The 15,017-nt window shown below is 46.8% G+C and overlaps 1 long non-coding RNA gene across 1 annotated transcript; it reads left to right on the top strand.

The window, feature by feature from the left end:
* The first annotated feature begins 749 nt into the window (after nucleotides 1-749).
* LOC311119988 lies at nucleotides 750-7,732 on the top strand. The gene is made up of 3 exons (XR_014612062.1): nucleotides 750-831; nucleotides 5,331-5,413; nucleotides 7,700-7,732. It is a non-coding gene; the product is annotated as an uncharacterized lncRNA (long non-coding RNA).
* The last annotated feature ends 7,285 nt before the right edge of the window (nucleotides 7,733-15,017 follow it).

The raw sequence follows: 15,017 nt of genomic DNA, 5'->3' as shown, positions 1-15,017 counted from the left end.
GTCTTATAATCAATGTATTTTGACAGGTTTTGCTTGCTTAACTTCTTCAAAAAAATGAAACCACTCAAACCTTTTATGTGATTGCTTGTTCAAACCCCCGTTTTTGTCTCTTTTTTAAAATAATTTTAACTGGAAATATGTACAATACATATGCTATGTTCGTCAAATCAGGATCAGGAGGTTCACAGGTTTTTTCGTGTCCTTTTTTTCTTTAAAAGGATGAAACTAGCATGTACATATGAAATAGTGACTGAATCGAAACTCCCATGAATTCTTTCAGTATCTGAAGATTGCTGTATATTTTATGAGTAATAAAATAAAGAAATGAGTTATGTTATTTAATAATGAACTATGGGTTATCTGTTTTATGTGACAACCGCAGTATCAATTTCTAGGTGACAGTGGTGCTAATCCCAAAAGAAAGGCTACATACAACAAGGAACAAGAAGTCTATTGGCAAAGTGATGAATATTGCATGTACCTTGGCCTAACGGTGTGGGTTATGTATTTTATTTTTCATGGCGTCCTCAACATTACAGTTTTAAGGGCAACTATAGCCTAAATTTGTTTACAACTCGCAGGATTTCCATACATGAGCTTTCAACAACACAGAGTGTTGCATCAGCACGAGATCGAAAGTGCGTCAAATCTGTACAGGTCATTGTTACGTCATCACTGATAAACGTTGAAACTGATGAAAAACCGCTGGAGCAGTTCAGTCTAAACCTCCCTAGTGCTGGAGGATTGCGTTTGTTTTCGCTCTGGATGCGCGTTCATTTTGGCAAGGAAATGTGCTGATTTTGCAAGGAGATGGAGAATAAAGAGTTCAAGGTAGGCATGTTATTTATTTTTAAATCTTCAATTATATTAATTACTGTGGATTAAATATTGTTTAACAAATGAAATAATGTGCTATTCATGCTGTAATATCAAACTAGAAAGTCTATGGCCGGGGAGTCATGAGAGTTGGCTAAAGGTACAGTAGGGTCAAATGGGGGTCAAAGGTTATGACAGCACCTTCATAATTTCGTCCAAAATGGCACCCTATTCCCTATGTAGGCTAGTGTACTACTTTTGACCAGGAGCCATAGAAGGGTTGGCTGACGTCACGAAAACGATGCCCGCGCATCGATGGCCCGAAGTCGTGTATCTTGTTATGATTCTGAACCTCAGCTAACAACAAGCTGCCATGTGGGGAATCGTAGCTCTGTGGCATGTTTCAGCTTGTTGTATGGTGTTATTGATACCATGTCTTGTTTTGAGGTGTTTTGACTGATATCATGTCTATGCAATGACTCAAATTCGCTACCTAGCTAACCAACAACAACTGTAACAATGTATTTGAGACGAGTTCATTGTTCAAATGTATTTATGTTTGCATTAAACATTTAGAGACTAAATATAGTTTACATGTTGTCAACAGTCTAAGTCAAACCCTGTCTATTTTGCCCCATAGTTGCATGCCAGTTTTGTTGCTTAACAACCAACCCCTCTATAGAGTCCCACAGTGGAGGTGTGATAATACCCAAAAAACCTAGCGGTCAAACAGGGACATGGTTCCAATCGTTTTTCCACCATTCATTTTTCCCATAGCCGATTTTAGAAACACATAAAATAAGGGCTGTATTTCGTGTAGGCTTACCCTGGCGTGACGTTTTTGTAACCATGTAAATCTCTCTCGGACAAGTTGACTTTTATCAGTATATTTACATTTTACATTTATATCATTTAGCAGACGCTCTTATCCAGAGCGACTTACAATGGTGCATTCAACAATTGGTGTATTCAACTTATGATAGCCAGTGGGACAACCACTTATTTTTCTTCTTTTTTTTTATGGGGGGGGAGGGGGGGGGTAGAAGGATTACTTCATACTATTCCAGGTATTCCTTAAAGAGGTAGGGTTTCAAGTGTCTCCGGAAGGTGGTCAGTGACTCCGCTGTCCTGGCGTCGTGGGGGAGCTTGTTCCACCATTGGGGTGCCAGAGCCTGAAGGTAAGGAGGTGCCGTTCCCCTCACAGCTCCGTAGGCAAGCACCATGGTCTTGTAGTAGATGCGAGCCTCAACTGAGCGGGGTGACATGAGAGAACTTGGGAAGGTCGAACACCAGACGGGCTGCGGCGTTCTGGATAAGTTGTAGGGGTTTAATGGCACAGGCAGGGAGCCCAGCCAACAGCGAGTTGCAGTAATCCAGACGGGAGATGACATGTGCCTGGATTAGGAACTGTGCCGCTTTCTGTGTAAGGTAGGGTCGTACTCTGCAAATGTTGTAGAGCATGAACCTGCAGGATCGGGTCACCGTTTTGATGTTAGCAGAGAATGACAGGGTGTTGTCCAGGGTCACGCCAAGGCTCTTTGCACTCTGGGAGGAGGACACAATGGAGTTGTCAACCGTGATGGCGAGATCATGGAACGGGCAGTCCTTCCCAGGGATGAAGAGCAGCTCCGTCTTGCAGAGGTTCAGCTTGAGGTGGTGATCCGACATCCACACTGATATGTCTGCCAGACATGCAGAGATGCGATTCGCCACCTGGTTATCAGAAGGGGGAAAGGAGAAAATTAATTGTGTGTCGTCTGCGTAGCAATGATAGGAGAGACCATGTGAGGATATGACAGAGCCAAGTGACTTGGTGTATAGAGAGAATAGGAGAGGGCCTAGAACTGAGCCCTGGGGGACACCAGTGGTGAGAGCACATGGTGCGGAGACAGATTCTCGCCACGCTACCTGGTAGGAGCGACCTGTCAGGTAGGACGCAATCCAAGAGTGAGCAGCGCCGGAGATGCCCAACTCGGAGAGGGTGGAGAGGAGGATCTGATGGTTCACAGTATCAAAGGCAGCGGATAGGTCTAGAAGGATAAGAGCAGAGGAGAGAGAGTTAGCTTTAGCAGTGCGGAGAGCCTCCATGACACAGAGAAGAGCAGTCTCAGTTGAATGACCAGTCTTGAAACCTGACTGGTTTGGATCAAGAAGGTCATTCTGAGAGTGATAGCAGGAGAGTTGGCTAGAGACGGCACGCTCAAGAGATTTGGAGAGAAAAGAAAGAAGGGATACTTACTTGTCTGTAGTTGTTGACATCGGAGGGATCGAGTGTAGGTTTTTTGAGGAGGGGTGCAACTCTCGCTCTCTTGAAGACGGAAGGGACATGGCCAGCGGTCAAGGATGAGTTGATGTGGGAGGTGAGGTGAGGTGAGGTAAGGGAGAAGGTCTCCGGAAATGGTCTGGAGAAGAGAGGACGGGATAGGGTCAAGCAGGCAAGTTGTTGGGCGGCCGGCCGTCACAAGTCGCAAGATTTCATCTGGAGAGAGAGGGGAGAAAAAAGTCAAAGCATAGGGTAGGGCAGTGTGAGCAGGACCAGCGGTGTCATTTCACTTAATAAATGAGGATCGGATGTCGTCAACCTTCTTTTCAAAATGGTTGACGAAGTCATCCACAGAGAGGGAGGAGGGTGGGGGAGGAGGATTCAGCAGGGAGGAGAAGGTGGCAAAGAGCTTCCTAGGGTTAGAGGCATAGGCTTGAAATTTAGAGTGGTAGAAAGTGGCTTTAGCAGCGGAAACAGAGGAAGAGAATGTAGAGAGGAGGGAGTGAAAAGATGACAGGTCCGCAGGGAGTCTAGTTTTCCTCCATTTCCGCTCGGCTGCCCGGAGCCCTCTTCTGTGAGCTCGCAATGAGTCGTCAAGCCACGGAGCAGGAGGGGAGGACCGAGCCGGCCGGGAGGATAGGGGACATAGAGAGTCAAAAGATGCAGAAAGGGAGGAGAGGAGGGTTGAGGAGGCAGAATCAGGAGATCGGAGGGAGAATGATTTAGCAGAGGGAAGAGATGATAGGATGGAAGAGGAGAGAGTAGCGGGAGAGAGAGAGCGAAGGTTGTGATGGCACATTACCATCTGAGTAGGGGCAGAGTGAGTAGTGTTGGAGGAGAGCGAGAGAGAAAAGGATACAAAGTAGTGGTCGGAGACTTGGAGGGGAGTTGCAGTGAGATTAGTAGAAGAACAGCATCTAGTAAAGATGAGGTCAAGCGTATTGCCTGCCTTGTGAGTAGGGGGGGACGGTGAGAGGGTGAGGTCAAAAGAGGAAAGGAGTGGAAAGAAGGAGGCAGAGAGAAATGAGTCAAAGGCAGAGACGTAGGGAGGTTAAAGTCACCCAGAACTGTGAGGGGTGAGCCATCCTCAGGAAAGGAACTTATCAAGGCGTCAAGCTCATTGATGAACTCTCCAAGGGAACCTGGAGGGCGATAAATGACAAGGATGTTAAGCTTGAATGGGCTAGTGATGTGACAGCATGGAATTCAAATGAGGAGATAGACAGATGGGTCAGGGGAAAAAGAGAGAATGTCCACTTTGGAGAGATGAGGATTCCTGTGCCACCGCCGCGCCGACCAGATGCTCTCGGGGTATGCGAGAACACATGGTTAGACGAGGAAAGAGCAGTAGGAGTAGCAGTGTTTTCTGTGGTAATCCATGTTTCCGTCAGCGCCAAGAAGTCGAGGGACTGGAGGGTAGCATAGGCTGAGATTAACTCTGCCTTGTTGGCTGCAGAACGGCAGTTCCAGAGGCTGCCAGACCACTAGGTTTTATGGGTATTATGACTCATACTGTGGGACTCTATAGGGCTCCAGCCAAAAGAAGTGCACTATATTGGAACTAGGGTGCTATTTCGGACACAAGCATAGATATGATGCATTATTATGTGACCATAGAAATAGAATCACTAGAAAGGATAGAGCCTCTGACCTTGGCAATTTGACTGGTAAACTGAACTGCACACCTGATATGATGTTCTGGTGATTCTATTTCTCTGAATATGATGCATTATGATGTGACAATGAGAGTTGGGTTAATGGTGCTCTCAAGGCAACTGGGAACTCGAAAAAAATAACTAGGTCAAATCATGACGTCCGTGATCTTCAGGTCGGAAAGTCGGAGCTCTAGAAAGATGCCAGAGTTTCCGACTTGGAATTCCTTTTTACATTTTGTGGTGGTAATTTTATCCCCTTTTTCTCCCCAATTTTTCGTGATATCCAATTGGTAGTTACGATCTTGTTACGATCTTGTCTCATCGCTGCAACTCCCCAGCTGGCTCGGGAGAGGTGAAGGTTGAGTCAGGCGTCCTCCAAAACATGACCCGCCAAGCCGCGCTGCTTCCGACTTGGAATTCCGAGTTGGATGACTGTTCAAAACGATTTTTCCCAGTCGGAGCTTGTTTTTTTTTCCTATTTCCCAGTTGTCTTGAACGCACTGAAGTCGGAAGTCAGAGATTTCCCAGTTGTTTTGAACACGGCAAAAGGCGACACAGTAGGTGACATCTAAACATGACTTTGTGCTGTCTTTCAGAGGTCAGAGGTCAATGGAAATGACCTCACCCTCATAGACCTGGATGACCCCATCAATGAAGCTGATGTTATGAAGGAAGTCAGGTAAGTGATTTACACTAATGACACATTTGTGACTGGTTACAGGATCACATAGGCCTACAGATACAGATTCAGTAGTAGGTCAAAGGTCACCGCCTATGGAGAGGTAGGCCCAGAGCCATGTATTTAGAGAGTTGGGACATTGAGATATAAACTCAGCAAAAAAAGAAACGTCCTCTCACTGTCAACTGCGTTTATTTTCAGCAAACTTAACGTGTAAATAACGCATCTCCCGAGTGGCGCAGTGTTCTAAGGCACTGCATCGCAGTGCTAGCTGTGCCACTAGAGATCCTGGTTCGAATCCAGGCTCTGTCGTAGCCGGCCGCGACCGGGAGACCCATGGGGCGGCGCACAATTGGCACAGCGTCGTCCAGGGTAGGGGAGGGAATGGCCGGCAGGGATGTAGCTCAGTTGGTAGAGCATGGCGTTTGCAACGCCAGGGTTGTGGGTTCGATACCCACGGGGGGGCAGTATGAAAAAAAAATATATATATATATAAAAAAAGAATAAAAATAAAATAAACAAATAAAAGAATGTATGCACTCACTAACTGTAAGTCGCTCTGGATAAGAGCGTCTGCTAAATGACTAAAATGTAAAAATGTAATGTAAATATTTGTATGAACATAACAAGATTCAACAACTGAGACATAAACTGAGATGTTACCCCCTCGTCCACCAAGGCACCTGCAAGTTCCCAGACATTTCTGGGGGGAATGGCTAAATCCTAGCCCTCACCCTCCGATCCAACAGATCCAGGCTCTTCATGGCAGAACACTGACATTCCTGTCTTGCAGGAAATCACGCACAGAACGAGCAGTATGGCTGGTGGCATTGTCATGCTGGAGGGTCATGTCAGGATGAGCCTGCAGGAAGGGTACCACATGAGGGAGGAGGATGTCTTCCCTGTAACGCACAGCGTTGAAATTTCCTGCAATGACAACAAGCGTAGTCCGATGATGCTGTGACACACCGCCCAAGACCATGACGGACCATCCACCTCCAAATCGATCCCGCTCCAGAGTACAGGCCTTGGTGTATCGCTCATTCCTTCGACGATAAACACGAATCCGACCATCACCCCTGGTGAGACAAAACCGCGACTCGTCAGTGAAGAGCACTTTTTTGCCAGTCCTGTCTGGTCCAGCGACGGTGTGTTTGTGCCCATAGGCGACGGTGTTGCCGGTGATGTCTGGTGAGGACTTGCCTTACAACAGGCCTACAAGCCCTCAGTCCAGCCTCTCTCAGCCTATTACGGACAGTCTGAGCACTGATGGAGGGATTGTGCGTTCCTGGTGTAACTCGGGCAGTTGTTGTTTCCATCCTGTACCTGTCCCGCAGGATGTTCCGATCCTGTGCCGATGTTGTTACACGTGGTCTGCCACTGCGAGGATGATCAGCTGTCCGTCCTGTCTCCCTGTAGCTCTGTCTTAGGCGTCTCACAGTACGGACATTGCAATTTATTGCCCTGGCCACATCTGCAGTCCTCATGCCTCCTTGCAGCATGCCTAAGGCACGTTCACGCAGATGAGCAGGGACCCTGGGCATTTTTCTTTTGGTGTTTTTCAGAGTCAGTAGAAAGGCCTCTTTAGGGTCCTAAGTTTTCATAACTACCGTCTGTAAGCTGTTAGTGTCTTAATGACCGTTCATTGAACAACATTTTACATTTTAGTCATTTAGCAGACACTCTTATCCAGAGCGACTTACAGTTAGTGAGTGCATACATTTTCATACTGGCCCCCCGTGGGAAACAAACCCACAACCCTGGCGTTGCAAGCGCCATGCTCTACCAACTGAGCTACAGGGGACTAGCATGGGAAACAGTGTTTAAACCCTTTACAATGAAGATCTGTGAAGATATTTGGATTTTTACTAATTATCTTTGAAAGATCCTGAAAAAGGGACGTTTTCTTTTTTTGCTGAGTTTATGTATACATTACATGACACAGTAGATATCCATATGACAGCTGGCTCCCCATGGGCAATGTTGACATTTTAAACAATGCTATGTAACTGAACATCTATAATTAGAATTTACTTATAATGAAAGGATAAATGAAAGGCTCCAAGGCGCTAACATGGAGTCCTTTTAAAAGTTGGCAGAATTCTCTAAATATTTGGCTCTGGATAGGCCGAGTCATCTCAAGAGTATTGGAGCCATAGAATTTGAGTGATTCTATTCTAATTCTAGAATGATTCATTCTAATTCTGTGATTCTAATTCTATAATTACACATCCTCACACTCACATTATAGCAGTGACCTAAGAGATATTCCTTTTCTCTATCTAGATCCCATAAAGATCACAGAGAGGCTGAGAGACTGACCAAGTTGGACGAGGCTGTTCTAGACACAGATACCCCAACTCAGTCACAGGAGGTTGAAGAAGAGAGTGAGTTGGACGAGGCTGTTGCCATCCCATCTCAGTCGCAGGAGGTTGAAGGAGAGAGTGAGTTGGACGAGGCTGTTGCCATCCCATCTGAGTCGCAGGAGGTTGAAGGAGAGAGTGAGATGGACGAGGCTGTTGCCATCCCATCTCAGTCGCAGGAGGTTGAAGGAGAGAGTGAGTTGGACGAGGCTGTTGCCATCCCATCTCAGTCGCAGGAGGTTGAAGGAGAGAGTGAGTTGGACGAGGCTGTTGCCATCCCATCTCAGTCGCAGGAGGTTGAGGGAGAGAGTGAGTTGGACGAGGCTGTTGCCATCCCATCTCGGTCGCAGGAGGTTGAAGGAGAGAGTGAGTTGGACGAGGCTGTTGCCATCCCATCTCGGTCGCAGGAGGTTGAAGGAGAGAGTGATTTGGACGAGGCTGTTGCCATCCCATCTCAGTCGCAGGAGGTTGAAGGAGAGAGTGAGTTGGACGAGGTTGTTGCCATCCCATCTCAGTCGCAGGAGGTTGAAGGAGAGAGTGAGTTGGACGAGGCTGTTGCCATCCCATCTCAGTCGCAGGAGGTTGAAGGAGAGAGTGAGTTGGACGAGGCTGTTGCCATCCCATCTCAGTCGCAGGAGGTTGAAGGAGAGAGTGATTTGGACGAGGCTGTTGCCATCCCATCTCAGTCACAGGAGGTTGAAGGAGAGAGTGAGTTGGACGAGGCTGTTGCCATCCCATCTCAGTCACAGGAGGTATGATGTATTTTTCTATTACATGGATGACATTTCATTGAGATATTTTGTGTTTTAATGACGCAAAATTGAATTCCAGCCTAACTCTGCTTTCTGTTGTCGCCATCAGGCTGCAGTGGTGACCTTCACTACCGTGACCCACAAGGATGAAACTTCCCAGACCAGTCTCACCCTCAGCAGGGGAAAGAGAAGCTACCCAGACCTACACACCTTTGTGCAGGACATGAAGGACGAGTAAGTTGCTCTTTGGCTTCCCCATGCATCCCCTAGATATGTTCCCTATCTCAATTGCATACTCCTCGTGTCCTCTCTTCTCAAAACCCATTGGATGAGAAAGCCAGAGGTCCCGCCCTTCTGACCTTCTCATCCAATGGGTTTTGAGAAGGAGGTGAGGAGATTGAGAGTCTCCCATAGTCTCGGGCCAATACAAAGGACTCAACGGACCAAATAACCAATCAGGGATGTCTGGGTGTGGCCTAGTTCCATAGAGGTCCATCCTTAACGTAGTCTAAGATAATAGAGGTAATGTCCATCCATAACGTAATCAAAGATAATAGAGGTAATGTCCATCCATAACGTAATCTAAAATAATAGAGGTAATGTCCATCCATAACGTAATCTAAAATAATAGAGGTAATGTCCATCCATAACGTAGTCTAAGATAATAGAGGTAATGTCCATCCATAACGTAATCTAAGATAATAGAGGTAATGTCCATCCATAACGTAATCTAAAATAATAGAGGTAATGTCCATCCATAACGTAATCTAAAATAATAGAGGTAATGTCCATCCATAACGTAATCTAAAATAATAGAGGTCATGTCCATCCATAACGTAGTCTAAGATAATAGAGGTAATGTCATGTAGTTCATTGTGTACTTGCATTTATTTACTTTTCAGCCATTGGAATCTGCTGAGTGAGAATATGCGTGCCGGGGTGAGTTATAGTCACCTCTAAAGTAGTTAATGTTGGTAAAATGGACCAAACATTCATTTGTGGAAATCCTGCAGGACCTTTAATCCTGAACCACTGCTTTAATTGACTAGCTTGAGTAAATGGTTCTACGTTTTATATCAGTGCAGCCCCTTTAACAAACTAACTCTGGATGGTCTTTTAACATTGCAGATGAGCAGACATGAGTTTAGTGCCAAGTGCATGGATATTGTAGCATGGGTGATGGAGTCTACATCCACTGTGGTTGTTCCCGCCCTTGACCTCACCATGCAGATAGAGCTCTCTGATTCGCCAAGCTCTTCTGGATCAGGAAGTAATGAGGCAGGAGAGGTGACCTCTCTTGGCCGCAGCGTCAGATTCAGCTGTAGTGGAGGACCCAGCAGGTGCACCAGCGCCAGAACCGCCTGCAGCACACGCACTCCCACGCCTTTCCCCTCCTCTCACAGGTACCTAGCCCTATCCCCTCCTCTCACAGGTACCTACCCCTCTCCCCTCCTCTCACAGGTACCTAGCCCTATCCATGCCTCTCACAGGTACCTACCCCTCTCCCCTCCTCTCACAGGTACCTAGCCCTATCCATGCCTCTCACAGGTACCTACCCCTATCCCCTCCTCTCACAGGTACCTAGCCCTATCCATGCCTCTCACAGGTACCTAGCCCTATCCCCTCTTCTCACAGGTACCTAGCCCTATCCTCTCCTCTCACAGGTACCTAGCCCTATCCCCTCCTCTCACAGATACCTAGCTCTATCCCCTCCTCTTTTTGCAGGTCTTTCCTGTTATAGGTACAAATATCCATTCCAGATCCACTTAGTGAGAAATACTACTTAGATACTACACAACCACTCTAAAAAGTTTACTCTAAATGTTAATGTTTGGACTGAGTGTGGTTTGAGATGGTTCACAATGCTTCCTTTGAATAACAATAACAAGGTTGAGTTTGTGTCCCAAATTCTTGGATCATATTTTTTTATTTTGTTACCATGTATTATTAATTTCTATTGTGCATTCTGCAGGTGTTTGACCTCTTTGCTGAGTGAGGACAATGAGCGATATGTCTCCTCACCTGAGGGTGGCGATAGAGAGATGAGACACAGACCACACTCAGCACCACTGAGATCTGTGTTTGGCATCTCTGAGGACTCTGTCTTCGACATGGTCCAGAGCGGCCAGTCGCAGGGCGACATCGTACCGCCGCCCAAACGGAGTAGACAGGAGAAATACAGACCTAGCAAAATGTCAACGGACGGCAAGTTTATGATGGGTATTGTCGAGTTGGTTATAAACCTTCTCAACTCCAGATGGGCTGAGCTAATGCGAAGTGTCAGTCAGGGAACTCTAGTTCTGCTGACTGGAAGTATCTCAGCAAGTCAACAGTTTGCCCAAGAGATGCTAAGCATGGCGACTTCTAAGATGTATTCCCATGCCATAGAGCATATTGCGCTCGGCCACAAGTCTCCCCTTGAGTTAGAGAGGGAGCTTGAGGCCATCTTGGGTCCTCTGGCTGGACAGGTCATAGTCATCATCATAGATAGCATCATCAAGGCTAAAACCAACGGAGGAAATGAGGGGAGAGCGACCAGCCCCTTGACCTATTTTCTAACTGCCATTTCGGCAGAAATACAAAGCCTAGTGGTTCACAGATCGGCTAGCAGACCATCCACCAGACTGTCCAACAACGACCCACTGCTGAACATTTCCAAGTCGAAGGTCTTAAGATCAGTTCTGCTCAAAATGGCAGAGCTCTTTGGCCAAGGTCCAAGTGAAACCTGTCTAGTTCCACTAGTCCAGAGTCAGTCCAACAACTCCATTTGCGACTGGACTGTGAATGCAGGCACCATTCATCCAAGTACATTTCTGTCCGACAACAGAATGATAGAAGTGTCATCCGATGTTGTGGATCTTGTACTTGAGGTTTTTTGGATAACAGGATTTTTGGATAACAGGAACCCGTCAAGGCCACAGAGTGCCTGCTCCCACAACTCAGCTAGTGGAGCAATAGATATGAGAGCTCTTGCTGGGGACTTGGTCAGACAGGTGTCTGTCAAACTCAGCCCGTTTGTCTCTGAGAGTCAACTCTCCACCATGTCCATGACAGATCTGTCATCATCTTTTTCTGACTCCACCTTGAAGCAGTTGTGTTCTCGCTCTGTTGTTGCTCTGGTAACTGCCTGTCAAGCAATCAAAACAGAGCTCGAGAACCAGAGACCTACCAACCTGGCAGCCAGAGACCTACTATCGTCTCTGGTAGAGACCATTGAGGACATGGATATCTCTGACATCCTCCGGGGCCCGTCGGCCATTTTGGAGGTGGCTGCTGTGATAAAGCACCCAGAGATGTCCACCTCGACAATATACAGATCTCTGCTTCTCGACTCATCTCTCGCCTCCTCTAAGATGGTCACTGAGAGCATTATCTTCAACAACCCATGCCCATCAGAGGAGAATGTGAGTATTCAGAAGGAGCTCCCTGCTGATAAAGTTGACATCCTCCATGGTCAACCAGTGGAGGAGTATATTGTCAAAGCTGAGCAATGCATCACTCAGGTCATTCAGGATGCAGCTGTGACATATACTGCTGCGCTGGATAAAACCGACACTTGTGGGAAACTGTCGGAAATCCTATCTGTCCATGTTTCCTCAGAGAATATTGAGGAGGCATCCTCTGATCTCTTTGGTGGAATTATTTCCGACCTGCTTGAGGTATATGAGGTCAATAAGGCCTCCAAGCGTACGAAATCAGGTCGCAAAATGTTCTGGGTGGAAGTGAGTTCAGGTTCCCAGAAGATTTATACCAAAACCCTGGACAAACTAAGGAAGCTGTTCACCTCCCACCATCTCACTGAGGGAAAAAATACTCCTGTGCAAATCGAGCTTTCTGCAACTGGACTACTTGTAACTGAGGCCACTGTGCAGGAATCTCCTGTAACTGAGGCCACTTTGGCAGTGTCTCCTGTACAGAAGACAGACAGTAAGACCCCTTCTAAGTCCTCAGCCTCAGCCTACCAGCTCACCCTCGACACCTGCACTAAAGGGGTAATCAAACAGGTGATCTCGGTGCTGAGGGTGGACACTTCAAAGGAAAACTGCTCCGCTTCCGTTGGGGAGAGCACGTCAAATTCATCCTTCGACTTCAACCAGAAGTTGGACTCGATAATTTCGAAATTGGAGGACCTCACCATTTCGAGTGATGTGACGTCAGCCGAGATTGCCACACTCACGCGATCTCTTAGTGCAGCCAGCAGAACCTCTAACATTTCTATCCAGAGCTTTCACAGTGCTGAGTTCCGAGCTAAGGCCAAACACATTGTGAATGAGACCATTCTCAGAGCTGCTAGCAAAGCCAGCCATTCTTTGCTACAGAGCATGCCTAGCACCACCTTCTCACACCATGCGGTTTCTACAGCCGAAGATATAGTAAATATTATCATGCAAGACCTTGAAAGTGTATCCCAGTACACTGTGGACGACGCAGACTCCTTCCCACTAGGAGAGAAAAAGCTGGAGTTCCAGCTCAAACCCAGAGTTGTCTTTGACAACTTATTGGATGCTGCTCAAACCATGTACCACAGAGTAAAGGATAGACTGAACATCTTTTTCTCTTTTCCACCAGTGTCAGTCACCACAGCCAAATATGTGCTGGACTCCACCCCTGTGGAGACACTCAGACGTTCTAAGTCCGCTGACACTGCTCTTGTTGAGGACAGGAGCCGCCCTCCGTCTGTGAGAAGTGAGAAGCCTTTGTCAAAAGTCTGTTTGGCTAAAAGGTCTAAAACCCTTCTGTCTTCGAGTGGCTCTTCAACAGACCACCATGTAATTGACACATGCAGTGAGGATGTCACTCTGCCCACCAGGAGTATGTCAGTTGTGAGCAACAACAGTTTGAAGAGAGCCTCTCCTCTCCACGGCAGTGGATTGAGTGAAAGTTGCAAACCTCTTGTGGCTCTAAAAGACGTAACAGTGGCAGTCAGCCAAGAAGGCTTTAGCAAAACTGCAAAGAAGACGCTCAGCTTGATCCTAAATGTGATCAAGTGTAGAGTGGCCAACTCTGAGAGTTCATCTGTTGGGCAGATTGCAAGTGAGGAGTGTCTGATAGCCACTAACATGTTAGACTCTGTACTGGAGAGCCTTGACCAGTTGCCTGACATGAGCGCTGCCGATGAGATCACAAGGACAGAATCCCATACCTCTATCGCAATGGACGAGACAGGTTCACGGTCAATGCTTGTGAGCCAACAAGAAATAAACATATCTGACACCAATATCATAGTGAAAACTATAATGGACACATTGAAGACGGACGACCCAGAGATGACTTCAGCAGAAGAACATCTGGATAGGCTCCTGTCAGTTGAAGCCCTTCAAGGTGCATCTGGCAACCTGATCGCAAAGGTCCATGGTCTCATTCAGGAGATAACCATAAACCGTCAGCTTCAATCCATGGTTGGCCACAGAAGCCTCTCTCAACCAGCGCTGCCTAAACCAGCCCTGAGGAAGCTGTCAAAGGACGATGCCTCAGAGCTCATTTACAACTTTGCCCAGACTTCTGTTAGGAGACTCCTGGGGCAGTGTATGGGAAGGCCTTTGCCACCATCAGCTGAAATGGTTTTGGATCAGGTCATCAAGTTGATGACAGACGTGGTGATGGACAGCCTGACTTATGTGTCCAAGTCTACAATGGAGGATGGTAAGTGAAAGTACCTCTTTTCATCTGCATAGGACTTAATTGTAACATGATGCTCAATACATTGCGTTTTATGATGTAAAATTCACTGGTTGTGTCCAAAATGGCACCTTCTTCCATATTTAGTGCACTACTTTTGACCAGACCCTATGGGTCCTGGTCAAAAGTAGTGCACTATAAAGTGAAGAGAATGCCATTTGGGATGCAGTGACTGACTTCAATGGCTGCGTCCTCTTCTCCCAGTTATTGTACACAGGTCGGTCACACTAGCGTGCTCTTCTCACTCAGACACCAGCAATGCCACAAGTGACATCACTCATGGTGTTGTAGCTGACCTTAATGCTACTGAGGAATTCCCTGCCAGGAGCCTTAGCCCGGCTGATGTAAAGGCTGACGGCATGGCCCGCCTTCCCTCTGCCAGAGGGGAAGAGACTAAGAAGAACAGGAAGTGGCGTTTCCTACCGAAAATGCATAAGTTTCCAAAGATCATGATTAAGGTAGGGTGCTCTGTGTTTTGAGATTACATCTGTAAGGCAGGGCTGAATTTTACCCTACAGATTCACTACACCCCTATTGTCTCTCAGCATTAGAACAAAACTGTTGTCATTGTCTTTAGGAGGTTGAGTGAGGACGCTGTAATGCAATCCTAATACACATGGGAGAGAGTCAATGGCTATGTCCCAAATGGCACCCTATTCCCTATATAGTGCACTACTTTTTACCAGCGCTCTATGGGCCCTTTTCAAAAGTAGTGCCTTACGTAGCGAATAGGGTGCATTTTGGGATGCACACTCTGTATTTTACACAGGCTCAGTTGTCCTGATGTGTTTTGTCAACAGCTGTTCAAGA

The sequence above is a fragment of the Coregonus lavaretus genome, assembly GCF_964263955.1.
Source record: "Coregonus lavaretus genome assembly, contig: HAP1_SCAFFOLD_310, whole genome shotgun sequence".
NCBI lineage: Eukaryota > Metazoa > Chordata > Actinopteri > Salmoniformes > Salmonidae > Coregonus > Coregonus lavaretus.
Note: the sequence above shows the minus strand (reverse complement) of the source record. Positions and strands in the feature narration are given on the sequence as shown.